Here is a 22,944-nt window from a genome sequence, read left to right on the forward strand (position 1 = left end):
TTATACTATGACAGCATAAGGGGGCTATGTTCCCGATCAGGACTCACCTTTCTGTCCTTTCCTTTCATCCAGGAAGGTTTTGAGTCAACTGATTTCCAAAGTACTCAGGGTGTTCAATTAGCAATGCAGCACTCAATGAATTGTTTCTGGCCAATGGGCCTTGAGATGGGAGGCTTAGGAAAGGGCTACGTCCATGACCCTGAAACACTATCCAATTCAACAATCATTTGACTAAAAAATAACAAGTTTCTGCCCCCATATTGGAACTATCAATCACGATGAAGCATCTGATTTAGGAAAAAGGATTATGTAAAAATTCCAATAAATTGAGAACATTGATATGCTGCAGACTAAGAGGACTCAGTTTGCTACACACAGTAGAGATGGCCCTCATTATACTTACGAAACATCCATACTCAAAAAAATTTCTTGGATTCATTCAAAGAAAATAACACAAAAATAAGCCACTTGGAAAGTTGCCTCTTTATCTCAAAATCTAGAAAGTAATAGGAAAGAAGTATATTTATATTTTATTTTACTATTATTCTCTCAATATTTCATTTTCTAATTACATGTAAAGATAGTTGTCAACATTCTCATTTGTAAAATTTTGAATTCCAAATTTCTCTTTCCATCCCTCTCTTTCTTTCCCTTCTTGCCTCTCCCTTCCCCAAGATACTAAGCAATCTTATATAGTCATTATAAGCTTTTCCATGTTTCCTATGTTGTGAAAAAAAAGTCAAAACAAAAGGTAAAAAACAATGGGAAAGAAAAAACAATTAAACAGTTTGAAAGAGTATGCTTTCATATGCATTCATTTTCCATATTTCTTCCTCTACATGGCGATAAAATTTTCCTTTCAAGTCTACTGGAATTTTTTTGATCACAGCATTCCTAAGAGTTAAGTCTATCATAAATGGTTATCACAAAATTTTGCTGTTACTAGTATACCCTATACTTGGGTTTAGGTTCTCCTGGTTCTGCTCATTTAACTCGGCATATTGATTCGTGTAAGTTTTTCCAGAGCTTTCTAAAAACACTTATTAATCACTTCATATAGAACAATAACATTTCCTTATGTTCATACACCACAACTTATTCAGTCATTTCCTAATTTATGGTCATTTATGCCATGTCCAATTTCTTGTCACTACAAATAGGGCTGCAACAAATATTTTTGGCAAATGTGGATCCTTTTCCCTTTTTTATATTCTCTTTCTATAGCCCTTTGGACATAGTGCCATGTTGGATCAGTTCACAATCCTGCCAACAATTAATGAGTGTCCCAGTTTTCCCACATCCTTACAACATTTTTCATTATTTTTTGCTATCATCTTAGCCAATCTGATAAGTGAGTGTGATACCTCAATAGTTGTTTTAATTTCCAATATTCATCCATTTCCTTCTTTTCCTCTCATATAATTTCTTTCCTCTTCTCCCATATAATCCTTTTTCACCCCTTAATTTTTTAAACGATTGCATCAAACTAAACCTATACCCAGCTACACTAGGTATGTAAGCTATGTCTAATTGCCCTATTTACAAAGATACAGTTATCAAAAGTTAAAAATATGATTTTACTGTGTAGAGCTATAAATACTCAGTTTACCTTTCTATGGTTCTTTTTTGAGTCTTTTATTTGAAGATCCAATTTTCTGTTCATCTCTCTTTTTTTTTTTTTTACATTGGGAATAAGTGAAAATTCCGTTTCATTGTATATCTATCTTTTCCCCTGAAAGATGATGCTCACATTTGCTGAGTAGTTCTTAGTTGTAGTCCAAGATCCCTGTGCCTATTGAAATATGTTTCAGGCCCTCTGATCATTTCATGTGGAAGCTGATCTTTTGGATAATCATGGCTTTGCTTCTTTGATATTTGAATTGTTTCTTTCTAGCTCCTTGTTAGGATTCTTACAAGGTGCTAAGTCATTGGAATGGATATAATAATATAATTTAGCATGGTACTTAACAATTCTCTAGTTCAGAATTCACAGCTTTCACACCATTAAGAGAGCATACTTTTAAGGAGCTCCCACAAGCCCCCAGAGTACCCACAAGCCCATTCTCTGGGAGGCAGAGTCAGATTCATTCCCACATCTACCTTCATGCTGGCTGGAGACATTGGGAGGATGAGAGTCTGAACCTGGCTGGAGACATTCTGATGAGAGCTCTCAGGGAACCAAAGAGAGAGCTAGGCCTCTAAGAAAGCTAACCAGGCCCAGCAAAAGATTCAGGACTTTGAAAGACAAAGTAAAGGATCCGGACTTTAACTCCTGGCTGCATTTTGGGATTATTGAACTGAGCTGAAATCAAAGCTGCCTCCAGAAGCTTCCTGAGAAACCTCCTCCCAGAGAACAATTATAATTTAGAGAAAGAGAACATTAATTTTGCCTTGATATTATCATTCTGAAATTCAGCTACAATATTTCTTGGGGTTTTCATTTTGTATGTTCTTTCAAGAGTTCAGCAGTAGATTCTTTCAATGTCTTTTAACCTCTGGTTCTGGTATATTGGGGCAATTTTCTTAAAAAGATTTATTGAAAGATGTTTTTCAGGTTCCTTTCTTGATCATGGCTCTCAAGTAGTCTAACAATGTTTACATTATCTCACCTGTATCTATTTTCTAAGTTGGTTGTTTTTTCCAGGAAGAAATTTTATGTATTTTCCTCTATTCATTGCCTTATATTTTGTTTGAAGGATTCTTGATGTTTCATTCAGGCAGTCATTTCCTTTTGTCCATTTCTAATTTTAAATGAATTAATTTCTTTGATTAGCTCTTTTAAACATCTTTTTTCCATTCGGTGAATTGTGCTTTACAATTAAGTAGTTTGTTTTTTTTTTCCAAATTTTTGTCAATTGTACCAAATCTATTTTTAAGGAGTTGTTTTCTTCAGTCAGTTGGGCTCTTCTGTTCATAATGCTGAAATAAAAAAGGAAAAAAAATAATCAAACCTTATATTTTAAAGTTTAGATTTTTTTCTCTTCTCACATCTGAGACTCAATTTATTTTACCCAAATTCCATTGGCATAACAGAAATGTCCTTGAATTGTCCCTTCTCCAATCTTCTTAGTCCTTTATGAAGGTTCATGCTTTCATGTCCCTTCCATGGATTCATGTTAGGATTACTAAGTGAGAACTCGGGTTGTCTGGATAGTGACAAGGTGAGAATTCAGGTTGGACAATTACAAGGTGAGAACTCAGGTTGACTTGATAGAAGGAGCAAGCCCATTGGCTGAAGTGGTTCTTCCCAGAAGCCCTTGCATTATCCCACGCCCATTCTCTGGGAGGATAAAGAGGACAGCACTCCAGGAAGAGGAGGAGACTCTGAATTGCATCAGGCTTGACGGGGCTCTCTGCAGGAAGGGAAGTCACTTCTTTGGACAAGAGTTAACAGCAACTGCCTGGAGACAACGGTTCGTTACAGGAAGAAGAATCTGTTGGAGAGATTTGAGTAGACACAGCAGATCTCTTCCCAGAGAGCGATCCAGCAGCTTCTGGAGACGACAGCTCGTTACAATTGGCGTCCACACGTGGGGCAAGGACATTTGCTTATCCTGACAAGAAGAGCTAGACCAGACCTTCGCATTTTGGCGCCCGAACAGGGACAGACACGGTCCTGATTCCAGTGGAAAAGCTTCCGATCTAGATCTCAGTCTCTCTGACCCAGAACCGTGAGTAATGAGGAAACTTTGTTAAAGATTAAGTGAGCATGCTAATAAATAAATAAGGAACTTAACTTGTTAAGGGCTAAACCAGGAATCTCTTATAGCTGAAATGGGGCAGATGTTAGCTATATTCAATCCCTGGACCTCAGCCGACTCATCCCCAGCCCCAGAAGCAACCTCAGCTCCACCCTCATTCAGGAGTGGTACTATAGAGAGTATAATCAAGATAATTGAGGAGCAGAGTTTACTTGTAACCTGGGTACAGATTGCTAAACTCTTGGCTGCATTAAGATGCACTTCCCCTTGGTTCTTAGAGGAAGAAAAGATAGATGTAGATAAATGGAAGCTAGTGGGATATGAAATGAAAGAATTTCAAGCAAAAAATGGGCCTCGTTCAATTTCTGCAGAAGTATTTTATATCTACAACATAGTTCAATTAGCCTTAAACTATCAAGCAAGTTGTAGGAGAAGGAAAAGTTCTAAAAATGAACAGAGGAGGAAGTGTGAGGATAAAAGGAAAGATCAAGATCTTGCCCTAGAGCAAGAGGATTTAAATGAGGAATTATGGTATGATTCTCTTGAAGAAGCTTCAACCCTGCCTAGAGAACAGATTATTGACAGGCCCACATCAACCCCACCTTCAGAGATGGAGGAAGAAAGAGGGGAAGAGGCAGAAACACAAACAGAATTGCCTGTGAAGAAGCCTAAGCCTATGACAAGATTAGAAAAAGCATTGGTTAAAGCTAAGAGAGAAGGACAGGATATAAGTGATTTTATACATGCATATCCTGTGATTGAAAATACTGACTCTGTAGGTAAAAAAAGGAGAAGATATGCACCTTTAGATTTGAATAAAATTAAGGATTTGAAAAAAGGTTGTACCCTTTATGGGGCTACATCAGCTTATGTCAAAATGTTACTAGATGGTTTGTCTTATGAAGTCCTAACCCCGAATGATTGGAAATCCATAGCAAGGACATGTCTGGAACCTGGAGAAAATTTATTATGGCTTGCAGAATTTCATGAATTATGTAAAATTCAAGTCAGATGCAATTTGGAAATAGGAGTTAACACACAATTCACTTTTGAGCACTTAGCTGGTGAAGGTCAGTATGGAGAGAATTTGGAACAGATTAATTATACCATGACAATATATGAACAAATTGCTAAGGCTGCAATAAAAGCTTGGGGTGTCCTTCCTGGACAGAAAGATCGCGGAGAGGCTTTCACTAAAATACAGCAAGGTCCCAATGAACCTTTTGCAGATTTTGTGGGACGTTTGCAAACTGCTGTCAAAAGAACTATTGGAGAAAATTCAGCTACAGAAATAATGACCAGACATCTGGCTAAGGAAAATGCCAATGAGATTTGCAAAAGAATTATATGGGGATTAGACAAAGATGCTCCTTTAGAGGAGATCATAAGACGTTGTGCTACAGTGGGAACAAATGCTTTTTACACCCGGACAATGATGAATGTGGAAAGACAGGGTCCCTCCTGGCAAGGGACTTCTAGAGAAACTCGGCGATGTTTTCAATGTGGAAAAATTGGGCATCTAAGAGCTCAGTGTAGATATGGAGATACAGTGAGAAGACAGGGTGAGAGAAGACCTAAAACCCCATGTACAAAATGCAACAGAGGACTCCATTGGGCATCAGAGTGTAAACTAATTCAGGGAAATGGGATGAGGGGCCCAGGTCCAGGGCCCCAGGCAAAAAAGACTTGGGGCATGATGGCAGCTGATGTTACACCCAAAGAGCCTTTAGAAGGCCAGGACTCTGATTTAATCAACCAGCAGAAAAGCAATCACATGGCAGAAAGGGATTACCTGATAAGTGAGCCAAAAGGCAATCAGATTGCAAAAATGGATTACACTTGGGGAGAATACAGGCCTTTTAAACCAACAGGGCTGTGTCCAGTGCAAACAATTCCAATGTAATTGCCAGATGATGAGAAGAGATTTAGAAAGTGGTAAATAGAAGGTAATTAGATAGGTTAACTGCCTGGGGGAGAGGGTTTGCTTGTATTTCTTCAGCAGGAGAAGGAATCAGATGGGTGCCAACAAGTCATATTCGCCTTGTCCATCAGAAAGAGACAGAAAAAGAGAAAGACCTCAAAATAAAGGAGAAGATCTAAGAAACATCTGACACTGAAAGAGCATGGATAATAAGAAGACTGTTAAAGAACTTTAAAACCAGCAGGAATCATTGGACTTCCTCACACAAGATGAGACTAATGGACAATGGACTTATGGACATTTATAAATTTTCAATTTATGATTATGTTATATACTTCTAGCATGTGTTACGTTACTATGTTACTATGTGCTTATGTAATTTATGTAATTATCTGTAATACTTCCCATATTGATGGATTTATGTTTCAAGGTCATTTATGTAATTATCTGTAATACTTCCCATATTGATGGATTTATGTTTCAAGGTCATGACTGTCCTATGTTCTAAATCAAAAGAAAGGGGGAGATGTTAGGATTACTAAGTGAGAACTCGGGTTGTCTGGATAGTGACAAGGTGAGAATTCAGGTTGGACAATTACAAGGTGAGAACTCAGGTTGACTTGATAGAAGGAGCAAGCCCATTGGCTGAAGTGGTTCTTCCCAGAAGCCCTTGCATTATCCCACGCCCATTCTCTGGGAGGATAAAGAGGACAGCACTCCAGGAAGAGGAGGAGACTCTGAATTGCATCAGGCTTGACGGGGCTCTCTGCAGGAAGGGAAGTCACTTCTTTGGACAAGAGTTAACAGCAACTGCCTGGAGACAACGGTTCGTTACAGGAAGAAGAATCTGTTGGAGAGATTTGAGTAGACACAGCAGATCTCTTCCCAGAGAGCGATCCAGCAGCTTCTGGAGACGACAGCTCGTTACAGATTCATTGCTCAGAAAAGATACTGAAGACTTTGTGGGGCCATGACACACTTTAAAATACAACTATTTTACAGTGTTCCATTGCTCTCATTATATTTATAATCTATTGGCAGCCCATGATATTCCTGAACATAAGTATCTTTGGTTTAGAGAAGAAATCAGTATCATTAAGCCACATAGACATTAAGTGTCTAGGTGGAAATGGGAGTAATCTTCAGTAGGAAGGTTCACATATTGACTCATTTGTTCCCTGAATAGGAAAACACTTAGCAAGTAGAAAAAAGGCCTAAAGTTACACAAGAATTGCTTTTTAAGAGATGAAGGATGGTGATGGTTCAAGTTCAAATGCACTGATTGAAGGAATGCCTCCACCAATGCAATTCAGAGACTACTCACAAAAATAACTCTCTAGCTCACAGAGAGCTGCAGTAACTTAGTCAACATGCAGATATACATGTTAGATTCAGAAATGCACTCCTCTCTTCCTCACTAAGATGTCAGCTCTCTGCATCTGGTAAAAGTCACTTTAACTTGTCTGGATTCAGTTTTTCCAGGAGTTCAATGAAAGAATAAGACCAGTTAGCTTCTTTGTTTTGTCCTCTTTTCCAAAACCTTATATGTTAAAAGTTTAACCTGCTTTAATAATCCTGAGACTAGATAAGAGTTGGAGTTCCATAGATCAAAAGTCCTAACAATATTTATCAGGATGGGAAAAAAGGCTTAAAGAAGAAGGTAAATGAAAAGGGAGGTCTGAGTCCTCCAGAGATTCCCCTATATCCTATGGGAGAAAGTACTCCCTCTGTCCCCCCTCTGTTGTTTTTCATTTGTGTTTCCATTCTCATCTTTATGTTGTTCTGAACTGAGAGAGAGAGAGAGAGAGAGAGAGAGAGAGAGAGAGAGAGAGAGAGAGAGAGAGAGAGGAGAGAGAGGAGAGAGAGAGAGAGAGAGACAGAGAGAGAGAGAGAGAGAGAAAGAGAGAGAGAGAGAGAGAGAGAGAGAGAGAGAGAGAGAGAGAGAGAGAGAGAGAGACAGAGACAGAGACAGAGAGAGAGAGAGAGAGAGAGAGAGAGAGAGAGAGAGAGAGAGAGAGAGAGAGAGAGAGAGTAAATTTGTCAGGACTTCATGTGCACAATGGGATATGTTTGGTTTGCTACAGCTTAAAGAGGGTGGTTATCTACATATAAGAAATCAGAACTGACTACAAGGTAAAGTAACTTTAAAAGGGGACCAAACCCAACTGTCAAAAATTCCAAGTGTCATTCTCTAATTCTGACTACCCAAAATGTAAAGCAAAGAGCGTATTGGACTTATGGTTTGGGAGTAGATATAACAGGTACAGATTCCTAAGGGAGATTTGGAATCAAGATTCTTAAACTACAGATGGAAAAAGGATCTCAATGCAGCTATAGTACATCCAGTAAAGGACTAGGAATCTCCAAATGACTCTAAAGTTGTAGATGTTATCAGAGTTAAGGATCTTAGACAGATGATGAAGATAGAAAAAGGAGATGGAGACACCAAAGCCTAGCTAAAATGGGTACAACATAATGTACTATGCTGGGGCAATTGGTCTTCCCCATACGCAGATGGCACCCATTGCCCTAATCCATGGAGAAATATGGGTATGAATTCAAATGCATGGTCCTCCTGTTCCATAGTAAGGGCCCTGAAAAGGATGTAGTGACTTGCCCCTTCTGTGGAGAAGAGGGCACACTAAAGCCATACCAGTTCTGTTCAGACTTGGGAAATTATTTGGCTTATCTCTCACAATAGTGTGAAGGATTCCAAAACCTAGGAACCTGGCTTTCACATATTCAGAGCTGGAATACAACTGGAGCTAACTCTGGTAATCTCTGAGAAATGAATATAACTTGGAAGTGACTTTTTGTGTTATTAGGAGAAACACGCTCTGACCCACTCTGGCTGGGCATTGGGCAAGCACATGTGCCCTAGTCCAATTGCCTATTCCTTTTACTCTGACATTCGAGAAAGGAAAGGAGGGTCAAACAATCAGTTTCAAAAGGAAGGAGATTAGTTCACCATATGAGTCATTTGATGAAAGAATTTATTTAAATAGTATAGGAGTATCTGATGAATTTAGGAAGTCAGATGACTGCTGGGAAAATATATTGGCTCAAGATGTATTAGCAGAACAAGCAGGAATGTGCAAAATGATAAGGGGGGGTAGTTGCTGTACTTTTATCTCAAATGATACCACATGTGATGGAACTGTGACAAGGCCTTAGGAGGACTTTCAGCACTTTCAGAAGAATTGGCACTCAACTCAGATACCAATAGTCCTACAACAGGTTGGTTAGAATCATGGTTAGGCAAATGGAAAGAGTTGGAAGTCTCCACCATCATTTCCCTAATTTTGGTAGCTGGAGAATTAATGCCTGTAAGGTATTACATAATCTCTTATTTGAGAGGCCGGGTACAAAGACTTATTGATACCTCCTTGACCAATCAAAGGTCAATTTGGAATAACCAGAGTAATCTATTCAAAATGAAGGAACAAGGCCATTTGGAAGAGTCCTGTTCTCTTACCTAGAGAAATTTGAAGAGAGATTTGAAATAGAAGGATGTAAGAACATAAAAAAAACAGTCAAAAAGAGGAAAGATTGTGAGAAACAAGAAATAGTTATGTTCCCATAGTGGAGGACAATGAGAAGTTTGCCACCAGAACTATTTTAGGGAAGGGGAGCTCTGGAAATCAGTTTTAACTAGATAAAACTGGACAGAGCTGTGTAATTAAAAAAAAATGGAAGGCAGGACAAAGGTTATAGTGTGCTTAATTGCTTGTTAAATATTAACTTGTTCCCAGGATTGCTAAAGCTCATTTTCATGATCATACAATGTATGTAGTAAGGGGGGACCATAGAAAGGAGTGCATGTTGTAGGAGGCTCCAGAAAAGTTAACAGCTCATCTCTACCACTGGGGAGGTGAGGACCAGGAGAAGGGATTACATAAAGGCTTTGCTTTTGCTACCATAAGGTGTGTAAGCTCATTTTGAGTTTCACACCTGCTTCTAACAGGAATGCATTAAAGGCTTAAACTGATTTACTCATCCCTATTGATCATGTTCTGTGCCCTCAGAATCTAGTTTTCAACAATTTCCTCATTAATATGCCCACCCTTTTATTACTTCTTCACCAACCCGGTTAATTTTCCCTGCAAGGGTCATTCCTTTTTCTCAAAGTATTAAAGGATTTCATTATTTCCATTAAATGTCTTTGAGAAAGTCTACTGAGAAAACCACTAACCATGAATTTGTTGATGATCAGCTAACAGACAGATTAAGATTTATGAATTAACCAGAAACCTGGTTTCTCCAGCTTGTCATTCCTCTCACTCACTGTGGCCAGTCACTGTGGCCAAAGACTAAGGGATTAGGGTTCTGCACTCCAGAATCTTAGCAGAGAACTTCCCTGTATCTGTTTGGGCCAAAGCGGCTTTATCCATAAGGGGGAACTTTCTGTTAGGACTCTGGCTATGACTTGACTCTCCCCCTAGATCAACAAGTAGATTTTCTTTGAGTAAGTCTGTGTGTTCTCTGTCTGTTTTCTTTGTGCTACAGACTTCTGATTCTCAGGCTTACCAATGGGACTGTAGGGGAAGGTGCTTCAATGGACCGTGTGATATGTGAAAGAAGTCTAATGAAATGTGGACTGAATGAAAAAAAAAAAAAAAAAAAAGGAAAACCTGGGCACACAGTCTGAGGGGCCACTCAAAGGGGAAATTCAGGGCACTTATGGACTTCAGTCCACAAACTTCAGTTTGCTTGCAAGGAACCACACAATGCTGGCAGTGTAATAGTGTTTCCACAAAGAAAACTGGGCCAGTGAGCTGATTGTGCATCTCTCCAATTAATAATCCTTGCTTTTTCAAGTGTTTGGGTTTGTATATAAGATAGCAGATTTTTTTGTTAGATTAAGCTGTGTGTGGAAGGATTTCCTTCAATAAAATAAAAATTAAGCAGTTTTATTCTAAGTAGAAAAAAACTGCCTTTTCAGCCTCAGCAGCCAGGTAAGGTAGACAAGTGCTAGAAGTTTGAAAGAATGTAAGGGAGAAGGAAATTGTGTCAAAACTTTTAATTTCTGATCACTAAGGCTCTATGTGTTCTGTGTTTGTATTTTTTATCTTTTTGTCTTTTGTGTATTTGTGGTAAGACTTTGCCTTTGTTATTTACTTTTAAAGATTAATGGAAGAAACAATTTCTTTAAAAAACAATCTCTGTCTTTGGAGTAGGACTAAAATCAAGAACTAGAAAGGGATATGGGACGTTTCCTCCAATTTATAAAAGTACAGATTTCAAAGGAGATTGAGAAAAATAATTTTTCTTTTGAGCATTTCCATGAAGTCACCACATCATCCCTGTTATTTTGGTTTAGATTTGGAGGGTAGAGTATCTTCAACTTTAATTTGCAGAGGTAAGATTTTAAATAAAGACACTAATAGAATCTTAGTTGAATAATTCATCTTTCAATAAATAAATCATCCAAGTAGAATTTTAACAAGTAGTGAGTGTGAAGATACATTTTGGTCTGGTGGAGGTGGTTACTTCTGGCTTTCTCTGGATTCCTAAAATCCACCTGTGAACTATTAGGGACAGATTTTCCTACGCAGATTTTAGAACTCTCTACTCCACAATGGTAGAGGGTTCCCTACAAACTGCCCACCCTAATCAAGCAATGTGTCTAAAAATGTAAATAATTAAACAAAAAACAAATAAGATTTTACTTTAAACTTTTTTTTTCCATCATAGTATATTATAAAGACAATTTCAGCAATATATGTTTAAAATGTCCCTTACCATTCTATAACCAACATTGGTTAAAATCGTGAAAGAAATACAACTTTCTTGATTTATGACTTATTTACTGTTTTGAGATTCTGGGGGGTGGAGTAAGCAGGAAAGTGAATTGAGTTAATTTGGAAAAGGGTTTTGAGTTAATTTCTGTAAATTACATAAAAGATCAGCTGTTGACCAGGTTGGGAGAACCGAGGAACTCTATTCCTGGGCTTCGGTAAGCCTTTTTAAAAGTTTTTCTAAGTACTAAAAATATTTTAATGGATCTTTTTAAAAAGAGTTTGTCCTACAAACTCCTGGGCCTAGGATTAGGGAGCACAGATTCCATCTCCCTGGGAGAGGTTGGGAGGTCTTTGATCTTGTAAATAACATCTGATTTTCAGCTAATCAAGCAACAGCTTATAATGGTTATTAATGAAGAAAAGCATCTGGGTTGAAATTAACTTTGGGCAGTTTAATAGCAGTATATGCTAGAACTATGAAGGAAATATTCGGGAAAATGAATATAGCCATTCTGTGCTTTACATGTAATGGAAAATGGTTTAGTTTGAGTAATGAGTTTGGAAGATTTGGAAAGAGAAATAAAGGCTCCAGGTAAAATAGTGAATGGGAGCAGGTAAATATTTCTTAGATGCTAGAGGACCTTAGGCCTAAGTTTCAGGTAGTGACAGCATTGCTAATCATTGGGCAATGGTTTCTTCCTTTTCAGTCCATCCAATGAATTTAAACATCAACAGAAAGGATGGTTATGCCTTCAGTTTTTCTACCATTTAATCCTTTCTCTATTTCTTACTGGAGGGGAGGGGGGGGACACACACCATGCTGGATGGCTGAACTGCTGTTCTTGGACCCTCCTTGCTCTCTGTATTTGGAATTTCCTGGAGGACTTCATTTGGGTAAGGGGGGAAGGGTCTAGCACCCCATCCTACACAACGTGAAAGGTAGAGAGCAGGAACTGGGGATGACGTCCTCCTCATACAGAAGGTAGGGAACATCTCCAAACTCCTTTTGTCCCAGGAGACTTCTGGGTTACTGTAGCTGTGTTTCAGATGGTTTAAGCCCATTGAGAGGATGGGAAAAGTGCTGATTTGGTTGAAGTAGAAACACAGAATGGAAATTTTGTAGTTGAATTTCAATGCTACTTGCCAAAGTGTATATGGAGAGTTTGGGAAAATTTGGTAACTAATTGCCTTCTTAAGTTTGAGGACAGGAGTAGATTACTATCACTTTTAAAATAGTCTACAGTGAGTTAGCCAGAAATAGTGAATTTTGTAATATGAAATGCTGGAGTAAATAGCCTGTGAGAAAAATACAACACTAAATAACTGATACTATAAATTGGGTTATATGTGATGCCAAAATAAATTAGGTACTATTGCATTTATTCTGTTCTCCTTTTAAGTAAAATGTATTATTATTGTTTTATGATTATGATGATGATTATATCATATCAGGAAACTTGTTATATCTATGGTTTTGAGCTAAGCTACCCTAGCTATGTAATTTGTGATCTGTCTAAATATAATTCAAACATTAATATAAGTGATGTGGTTAATTATAACAGGAACTATTATAATCAGAATTCTTCACACTGTTCCTTGTTTTAGAGTTCTGGCACAGAGAATGCCATCCTCATCAGAATGTTTGGTTTAGCTGTCAAATAAAGCATCCCAAAATGTAATCAAACTTATGTATTGATTGAGCAGGTTGCTGGTATGGTGGAAAAACCACGAGGCCTTAGATCAAGAAGATCTGAATTTGAATCAAGGCATATATACATACTTACAAATTGTCTGATCCAGGCCAAGTCATATAATGCTTGTCTCAGAGGTTCCTTATCTGTGAAATGAGGACACATTAGAAAAAGACATGACAAAACACTCTATATCTTTACCAAGAAAATGCCACAGAGTCAACTCTGAGATTTTTCTTTCAAATCTCCAGAAAATTTCATGTGAAAAACTTCAGCTAGCCATGTAACATCCTTAACTGGAGGATCAGCCCAGGACTCCCCAAAATTACAAGGAATAAGGATTATCTGGGATGGGGACAAGCTAGAAGCCTTTTCAATAATATCAGGGTAAGGATGTTATTATCACCACTATTACTCAATATTGCACTAGCAATGTTTTCTCTAGCAATAAGGGAAGACAAAGAAAGTGAAGGAATTAGGACTGGCAATGAGAAAATGCAACTGTCAGTCTTGCCAGAGAAGATGATGGTAGGCTTGGAGAATCCTAGAGAATCAAGGCAGAACTACTTAACTTTACTTTACATAAGTTAACTTAGTAGTTAACTTAACGTTAACAAAGTTGCAGGATATAAAATACATGCCCATAAATCACTAGAATTTGTTTAAATCGGCAAGAGAGCCAGCAGCACGAGAGAGAAATCCCATTTAAAATAACTCACAATATAAAGCGTTTGGGAGTCTCTCTGCCAAGACAAACCCAGACGATCCCAAAACACTTGCTTGTCTCATGAATAAAGTCAGATCTAAACAATTCAAAAGATCTCATCTTCTCAAGGGCAGGCCCAGCCAATATCATGAAATAACCATTTCACCTAAATTAACTTGTTTGGTGCTCCTTCCTGTCAAATTACCCAAGACAAAGAGGAGAGTAAAATATTTGACAGAGCTAGTCAAAATAACCAAATCCACGTAAAAGAACAAAGAGGAAGGATATCAAGGAAATCAACGAAAAGGGCAAAGGAAGGAGATCTGGTCTTACCCCCTCTCCAATATAAAAGTGGTTAGTTATGTGGCAGCAGCCACTGCGGCCCCAGTGTGCGAGTGACCATGGCGCTGGCGCCCCAACGGCTGTAGCTGCGCTGGGGCCGGTACTGGACTGGCGGCAACGCCAGCAGCCCCAGGAAGGGAGACTTCAACCGGAACAGATGCCCGGGAAGCGAGCTCGCCGCGTGCAGCCGCTCCTGAGCTGCAGATTCTCACCTTCCCTCCCTCCCAAACCCTCACTGAGAATGCCAGCCGTGTTTGGGATTCTGACTACCCCTTCCCTCAATCGGCCCGCCCTCCCATCACCATGTTTCCTTATCCCCTTCCCTCCCACCCTGCTGTCCTGTAAGATACATTTCTGTACTCAATTGTACATGTTTGATATTTCCCAATTGAGCCAAGCATGTTAACCCGCCTTCTACTCCTTATCTCCCTCCTCTTCCTTTCCATTGTAAAAGCTTTTTCTTCCCTCTTTTATGTGTCACAATCCCATTCTACCTTTATAGGTTATAGGTTAACAGCTTCCTCCCTATATATTCCTCTCAGCCCTTCATCTTTTTTTCTTAGATATTCCCATTCAACTCCCACCTGTGCCTTCTATGTATACTCCTTCTAAGTGCACTAAAAATGAGAAAATTCTGGTAAGTTACCAGTCTCATCTTCCCTTGGAAGAATGTTCACAATTTTACCTTATTAAGTCCTTCATGATCTTCCTTTTTATGTTTGTCGAGAGTCTAATATTCCAAAGTCAAATTTTCCATTCAGTTCTGGTCTTTTCATGAAGCATGTTGAAAGCCCTTTAGAAAATGTAGTTCATCTTATACCTTCGGAATCCAATTCTTATCTTCCAACAAGAAATTTGGTTTTACACACATATACTGTATCTGGGATATACTGTAACACATTTAACATGTATGGGATTGCCTGTCATCTAGGGGAGAGGGGAGAGGAAGGGAGGGGAAAATTTGGAAAAGTGAATGCAAGGGATAATGTTGTAAAAAAACAAACAAACAAAAATGTCCATGCATATGTACCGTCAAAAAAATTATAAAACTAAATTTTAAAAATGTAGTTTAAAGAAAAACTGCTTTGGCATCAAATAATGCAAATGAAGATAGGAAGAATCATAATAAACGGGATTGAATTTTATGCCCAGCCTAAGTCAGGGGCCATCAGAATTGCAACGTCTTTTAATTGCTTTTCACAGAATGCCCTACATCTTTAACTTTGGTTCATCTGCTTCCAGCAAAATACAAAACATTCAACAGGTTTTGCACAAGAAAATGTGTCGGCTTCTTAGGGAGCTTTCAACTTCTAGACATCATTCTTGCTGCCAAACATTTGTTGAGTCACCTGGGGCAATCACTATGTCTGCATACCTGAAGACACAAGGGCATAGGCTTTGGAAGATGGGACAAAACCACACAGCTGTTGCTCTTTGGTGAATCACAGACAACCCACAACATTTCCTCCTCTGAACGTGTGCCAAGTTCTCTGGAAAAAAAATAAATGAAGGATATTTCCCATGTGCTGTATTTTTGTTTCAGCCTCAAGGAAAAATTCTCGGAATCATCTCTTTATTCGAGTAGTTTGCCTACTGAAATATTAAAATGTGACTTTTGTCATAGAAATTCTCTTAACTTAGGCAAAAAATATATAAGCAAACTTAAGTAAAAACAACACCTCAGTCCTAACAAACCTTGGCCGATTTAGAAAAGGAATGCAGGTTGCCCTTTTCCCAGGTGGATTTCTGTCAAAACTAATTTCCCAACATCCAGAACATCAAAGGTAGCCTTTACCTCTTCAACTCACTTCAACAGGAATTGTGCCTTATTTCGTTTGGGTAAACTTGGATTGTTTTAAGGAGAACTATCTTTGTGACATCAGAAGTCCCTGTAAGCAGGGTTGAGTCTGAAATTGAGGATGTTGTTGAGGGGAAACTTTGATGTTGTTTGATTGCTTAGGACATAAGAGGGGCATTCAGTGTTAACAGCTAATATTTGTTACTATACATGAATTTAAGCAGCATTGTGATGGCCAAATGCATACCCTCCATAATCTTTAAAAAATAATTCAAAAAACAAAAAGAAACATTCCTATTCCCTAAGCAGCTTGGAAGCCCAGCCCTTATGTCTCCTGATGGTGTTAGTTTGCAGGAGGTTGTGTGGCTGGGAGTCTACAGATATGTCTGTCTTAGTGTGTGTGCATATGTGTGCATATGTGCATGAGAGCAATCCTTAGTGGGGGCTGCTTCTGCAGATTAAGATACAAATGTCATTTTAATAAAGGATGAATAATAAACCAAAATAAGTTTCAGTTGGACATTATATACAAAGTATAAGTCTGAATTAGAATATTGATGGCCAGGATTGTGTTATCAACTGAGGGAAAGGAAAGATCTTAATCATGAAAAGTGAACATCATTAGCTAATGTTACAGTCTCCACTGGAATTGTGATTTCTCAAGAAAAATCTGAAATGATTCAGATAAGAATCGGTTTATTAAAACATATCTATTTTTCCCTCTATGTTTTAATGGCATCAACAAATAATAGAGTCAAAGCACTCCAGGTAGCAATAATTGAAAACCTAATAAAAAGGAAGTATTTCACCATTGTTCTTGTAATTCTCTCATACCCAGATTGATTTCAAGATTGATGCAGTAAAAAAAAAAAAAAAAAAAAAAAAAAAAAAAAATGTGCAGTTTGTTGAAAAAAAGAGCAATTTGTGTTTGAATTGTAAAAGTGTTCTATGCATAATCTTCTGGATTTCAGTTAACTGTGTGGTTCATCTTGGAATATTCTTTCTTAGCAGACAGTGAATAAAGTAGTGGTAATTTCCTTGCCTTCCTCCCTATCGTTTCTGCCTTATTCTTTTGAAAATCTGAGCATCAGGCTAGCTGCCTCATAATCAGGCATTTAATGTGATGTCACCTACTTGGCCTTGTGTTGAATCCTAAAGTCCGCCAGAGAAATAGCTTTGGGTTCCAGTTTTTTTTTTTTTTTAATTGGCTTAAGGATTAAGAATAAGATGAAGAAAGCATCAGTGAGTCTCATCTGAATCTACCCAAGGTCTACTTTCATTGTTTCCAAATGCAATTCTATTTCTACCAATAATTAGCCTGGGCCCTTGCCACCTGTACTTAAGTTGAAATTGTGAGTGGGGAGAAAAATAGATCTACCTTTCCTCATCTCCTTTCCACCAATATTGATAGAATTATTGACAATGAGTGTTCTCTGTTTCTAGCAGAAAAAACAAAAAACAAAAAAACAAAAAACAAACAAAAAAAAAAACATCCCCTTGTCTCTCTGTTTTAATTCTGTTTCCTCCTGTTCTTTGTCTAAATAGCTAAAAATTTCTGCCCTAGAGAATAAAAGCCTTTCAGGATTATTTCGCATAGTGAATCTCTTTCCATTTAAGGTAAAAATGAGGTCACCAGAACCAGGAGAAGCCAAAGGGAAGAGGCCATAACTCCTGGACTTGGAGATCTTTGAGACTGAAGGAGAACTCAAAAAATGGTGAGACCAAATGTTCATTAGCTAGGCAACTAATTCACAAGGTTACCTTGGACAAAAATAATTGAAAATGCTTTAGAAGCCCAGAGCAGCTATCCAATGGAATTTTTAAACATTTTTTTTTTCATCACTGCGTTTAGTTATCGAGGTTTTGATAACTTTATTTGAGACGGACGTTGGATTTGCCCCATTGCTGTTTGGACCATAATAAGTATTTATTATTAAAAGTATCACCTCAGACAAAATGATTGTTCTTTCTAAACCTTTAAATCACTAATCAATATTGGTTATATAGGGCAAATGATAACTTTGGTAATGCTGGGAAATAATACTTGGGCCCCTATTTTAATAGCTGTCAGTCATGATAAGGAGGCTTTATTGAGATCTATTCTAACATCAAAACAACACAGTGCTGAAACACAAAAAAACACTCATGTTTTCTAATCAGTTTTACCAAAGGTTTATCTCTTTTATGTTTTTTTCATAAAATCAACTCTTATTTTTAGTTATTAATTCAATAGTTTTTTTTTTTATTTTCAATTTTATCAATTTCTCCTTTTAATTTTAGAATTTCAAGTTTAGTATTTGATTGGAGGTTTTAATTTGGGCTTTTTCTAGCTTTTTAAGTTACAAGCCAAATTCATTGATCTTTTATTTCTCTGTTTTATTCAAGTAAGTCTCTAAAGATAAAAAAAATTTCCTGTTATTACCGCTTTGGCTATATCCCACAAATTTTGGTATATTGTCTCATTGTTGTCATTCTCTTGAGTGAAATTATTGGGTCTATGTTTTGTTGTTTCACCCAGTCATTCTTTAGGATGAGATTATTTAGGTTCCAATTACTTTTTGGTCTATTTATCGCTAGTTTGTTATTGAATGTAGTTTTTATTGTATCGTGATCTTTAACTTTTCTTATTTGTTTTATGGTTTGATTTATCTAATTCTGAGAGTGCAAAGTTGAGATCTCCCACTATTATAGTTTTGCTCTATATGTCTTCTTGCAACTCTCTTAACTTTTCCTTTAGGAAGTTAGATGCTACAACACTTGATGCATATATGTTTAGTATTTTTATGGCTTCATTGTTTGTGCTACCCTTTAGCAAGATAATATGTCCTTCCTTATTTTTTTAATTAGATTAAATTTTTCTTTTGCTCGATCTGAGATAAGGATGGCTACCCCTGCTTTTTTTTTTTTTTTTTTTTTACTTCACCTGAAGTATAATAGATTCTGCTCCAACCTTTTACCTTTATTCTGTATGTATCACCCTGCTTTAAATGTGTTTCCTGTAAATAGCATATTGTAGGGCTCTGACTTTGGATCCAGGCTGCTTTCCTGCCTCCACTTTACAGGGGAGTTCATCCCATTCATGACTAATTCTGTATTTCCTGCCATCTTATTATCACCAGATTATGCTTTTCTTTTTTCTTATCCCCCTTACCGCCCTCCCCAGTATTAAACTTATGGATACCACTGGCCTCAAGCACCTCTCCCTCTTTATAGTAGTCCCTCTGCCCCCTGTGAATCTCTTCCCCTTTCTTATACCGTATTACTCTTTTCCTTTTCCCTTTTCTTCTTCCACTTTTTAATGAGGTGAGAAGTTTCTCTGCAAAGCAAATATGTCAGTTAATTTCTCTTTGAACCAAATCTGATGAGAGTAAGATTCATACAATGTTACTCCCACTCCCTAAATTCCTTCAAATAGGATAGGTTTCCTTTGCTTCTTTGTGGGATGTAGTTTCCCTCTTTTTATCTCCCCTTTTCCCTTTTTCTGATACTATCCCCTTTCCATTTCTACTTTCCCTTTTTTATATTATATCAGTAAAATCAAATTATACATGCACTCTTTATGTATGTCCATAACAGAAATACAGTTCTCAAGAGTTCTTTTTACCTTTTCCTGATACTTTTGAATCCTAGATTTGGAGGTCAAAATTTTTGTTTATTTCTGTTGTTTTTTTTTTCTTTCCATTAGAAACAAGTGGAATTTACCTGTTTCATTATGTGTCCATCTCCTTACCTGGAAGAAAATTCTCAGCTTAGCTGGTAGTTTATTCTTGGCTGCATTCCAAGTTCTTTTGCCTTTTGGAATATCAGATTCCAGGCCCTTTGATCCTTTACTGTGGGAGCAGCTAGATCCTGAGTGATCCTTATTGTAAAAATAATTTTCACATTTATAAAAAGTCTTCGTAAGGCTTAATTCACTCTGAGTTTATTTAACTTCTGTTCTGTATTGTTATAAGTTAGAATGGATGCTCCCTCCCTCAGGCAAAAAACAAATAACTATATATTTTGATAATTTTTAAGAGAACAAGGTTGGCTAAATACTGGTTTTCAAATGGGATTTTTCATTTATAAGGAAATATAATGAAAGTTGGCCTAATCTCTTAGAAAACAAAGATGAAGTAGACAATGAATGTTTAATATAACTATATTCTTAAGCAATTCTTATTTTTTAATTGCATTTTTGTCAATCAATTAAAATATGCCTTCTCTCAAAAAAAAAAAAGTGGCTATCATAAAAACTAAGTGATATTGGTGATGAATTGAACTGATGATGAGTGGAAATGATGAGATACACAAAGCAAAGAAGTAAATTCTATATGTATAAACTTTTCCTGGTGCAAAGGATTAATTATTAAATGAGCTTATAGATTCTTAGTGAGCACTTTCCTTATTTAGAACTGTACTTCCTAAAAAGGCTTATTTCTTAGGGCTGATAACCTTGCTTACCCTCATTATTTCAATAAAACTGGTAAGCTTATAAATTAAAGTGAGGTGAAAGAAGCCCCACGGAATTGGCTGAGCTTGTTTCTCAACAAATTCTTTATATTTTTATGGACTATTATGTTAGATACTTCCATACATGAAGTGGAACTGATAACAACTTCACCATTCATATACTTGAGAGTGAACTGATAAAGCCTTCATTTCTTCCCTGTTGTTCCATATACAATAATGATCAGTTTTAACATGATGCCAATACCTCCAAATAACTTAGTCAACCATTTTAGGTATTTCTTAAGTAATAGCCAGGTAGTGTTACTTGTAACTTCCTCTTAATATTCTAGCCAAGGTGAAAATACCTAATTTTTTAAAATTACGTTTACAAAAGATAAAACAGGATTAGCAAGGGTAGGTAAACTGTCCACCTTCTTTTAGTTGATGAATCTATTCTGTCCCTCAACTGTTGAGCTGGGAATTTCTCCAGGAGAATTTCTATTTCCTTAAATAATTTTTCTTTTGTTTTATGTTTTAGGGAGAAAATAAGGAACATTTTTTTAAGAGGGAGAGAACAGATTTTAAAATTCACTTAACTTTAGTTCATGAGATTGCCTAAATTCTAATTAAGTGTTCTAGAGAAACTGAATTGCCATTTGGATATTTTCCAGTTCATACAAATACTTCCCTTTTTATGAACCAAGAAGGAGTTAAGATGTCAGTTTTTTGTTACTGGTCACTGAGAAATCTGACTCTAGATAACTGAAAAGTAGTGTGTTTGTTGCAAGAGTTTTTGGTTTGTTTGTTTTTGTTTTTTAATAGCACTAAACTGCTTTTCTGTTTTTGCAAATTTCCAAACTCTTACATCTTCTTTTAACACAGTTAAAGTAAATAGATTACAATTTACATATCCCATTAGTGGGCTTTAGTTAGAGTTCCTTAAGAACTACTTTTACTATCACATCTCAAATAACAGAATTCACTAAATTATCTAATTTTGTTTCTCTTCCTCTTACCCCTTCTTCCAGTCAGGGAAAGAAGGAAGGAGCAAGAAAGAGAAAGGGATTCTATGCACTATTCTCCTAGGCCTGGTGAGGCCTTAATTTATTTGAATTTGCTTAATGTAATTTAGAAACACCCAAGCAGCTATCTCACCACTGGATTTGTATGTTGGTCACATCTAACATCCCATATAAAGTTATCAAATATAAAGCAATTTTGTCCAATAGAGCCGGTAACATTCTTATAGCATTTGCCATATGCTAAACACTTTTGCAATCATGGTCTTCACAGCAACAATCATAACCAATTATCTTTCCAAATCAGAAAACTGGGCAGAGATAGACTAATTTGCCATAAATCATATGGCTAATACAGTTTTGTAACTGAAACAGAGAATGGTGGGTTTGCGGAAAACAGGCTTTCTCCCCTCACACTGCCATGCTGGTGCTGCCAGGGGTGCCCAGACTCCTGCCAAGCAGTTGTTGGACAGAACTCATGAAGGCTGGAGTAGCTGGGACCAGGATTTCCCTTTGATGGTAGTTTCAGGTGCCAAGGTTTGGGGAATGCTGACCTTGCAGCCTGACTCCCACTCTATCCTCATTCCTCTCAGCCAGGGTGGGGAGATGTTTGGTCAAGGGTGTGTGGAATCTCCATGGCTGTTGCTGCTTTCCCAACAGCACTTCAGCATTCTCTTTTCTTATTCAGATCCCAGATGAGAGAAGTTAGCAAGCAGAGCGATTTGGGCTATAAAGATCCTGTTAGCAGTCCTTACAAAAGATGGGCATCCTGGAATTTGGGGAGCAGAGCAGCCAAGTGACCAGGGCTGTAGAGAGGGTCCCCTTAATTCCATCTGGGGCCCCTTTCCCAGAGGAATAGAAGGAGCCTCCAGACAAGACAGAGGTGCTAGCAGAAAGTTGCCATTTTTCTAGTTGTTGTTTTGATTAGTTGCCAAATTCCTTAATCAGTTTCTCTCAAAACCTTGAGAGAATCTGCTGTCATTTTTGCTTTTCTATAATTTTAATGAGTAACCTATTTTCTGCAGCTCCCAGTGAGGCTAGAACTGGGTCCATAGGGAAAAAGTTAGGCTGTTTTCCTTGTTAAAATGGGACTAAGGGATGCTAAGAATCTTTCTTGGTAGCAAAATCTAGCTCACAGAACAAACATGACACAGACATTATGCACAGAGACACAGACAAAATCACCAAGATAAAATGACATGAAAAAGATTCTATTAAAAAGCTATTAGAAATAATTCAGAACCTTAGCAAAGTTTCAGGACAAAATAAATCCACATAAATCCTCAGCATTTTTATACTTTACCAATACAATCCAAGAGCAAGAGATACAAAGGGAAATTCCATTCAAAAATGGTCGATAGTATAAAATATTTGGGAATATATCTACCAAAGGAAAGTCAGGAATTATATGAGCAAAATTACAAAACACTTGCCACAAAAATAAAGCCAGATTTAAATAATTGGAAAGACATTAAGTGCTCCTGGATAGGCTGAGGGAATATAATCAAGATGACAATACTCCCTAAACTGATCTATTTATTTAGTGCTATACCAATCAGACTCCCAAGAAACTATTTTAATGACCTAGAAAAAA

General features: G+C 37.3%; 1 long non-coding RNA gene across 1 annotated transcript; it reads right to left on the minus strand.

Annotated features, from left to right (window-relative positions):
• Positions 1-643: 643 nt before the first annotated feature.
• On the minus strand, positions 644-14,239 carry LOC141561384 (uncharacterized). Its single transcript, XR_012488042.1, has 3 exons — positions 14,094-14,239; positions 13,148-13,200; positions 644-2,919 (listed from the first exon to the last, which is right to left on the minus strand). It is a non-coding gene; the product is annotated as an uncharacterized LOC141561384 (long non-coding RNA).
• Between the last annotated feature and the right edge of the window lie 8,705 nt (positions 14,240-22,944).

Source organism: Sminthopsis crassicaudata, chromosome 3, assembly GCF_048593235.1.
Source record: "Sminthopsis crassicaudata isolate SCR6 chromosome 3, ASM4859323v1, whole genome shotgun sequence".
In the NCBI taxonomy this organism is placed as follows: domain Eukaryota; kingdom Metazoa; phylum Chordata; class Mammalia; order Dasyuromorphia; family Dasyuridae; genus Sminthopsis; species Sminthopsis crassicaudata.